The sequence below is a fragment of the Sinocyclocheilus grahami genome, unplaced genomic scaffold (assembly GCF_001515645.1).
Source record: "Sinocyclocheilus grahami isolate Dianchi unplaced genomic scaffold, SAMN03320097.WGS_v1.1 scaffold1006.1, whole genome shotgun sequence".
In the NCBI taxonomy this organism is placed as follows: Eukaryota; Metazoa; Chordata; class Actinopteri; order Cypriniformes; family Cyprinidae; genus Sinocyclocheilus; species Sinocyclocheilus grahami.
In genome coordinates, this window is record NW_015506185.1 from 755,225 (window position 1) to 755,798 (window position 574).

The window sequence follows — 574 nt, forward strand, 5'->3', positions numbered from 1 at the left end:
ATGAGGAAAAAATGACACTCCAGGATATATTAAGTTTAAGACCAGAGGCACATGAAAAGTGTTCAACTAAATCCAAAGCTTTGAGTAATGACCTTTCTTCATTTCCTTCCACCATTCGTGAGCTGATAACTAGCCTATAACAAATTATTATTATTATTTCTTCCTTGCTGATGTGAGGTCTGAAGAAAAGGCTAAGAGAATGTCTTGTCTTGCTATAATCTCCCGTTAAGTAGGCTAAGTGTTTTGGAATATAAAAAGAATCTGTGAAGATTACCGTATTCAAGGGATGCGTCTCATTCTTGTTTTATAAATTAATAGCCTATATATGATTGCATGTCCTTATCTAACACGCTTGGTTTCAGCAAACCGCAGTTGATTCAGAGAGCGGTCAGTAAACCGTTCAGTAAAACCCAGAACTTGTCTCACTTTTGTGTAGCTAATTGTTTTAAATGCAACTTGTAATAATCAATAAATGCACAATATAAGGTGTTTCTAACATATTTTGTAATTGTTTGAGTTTATCAAAGTGAAGTATAGTCTACTTTGGGCTTTTGGCGGTTCGATCTGCGCATGC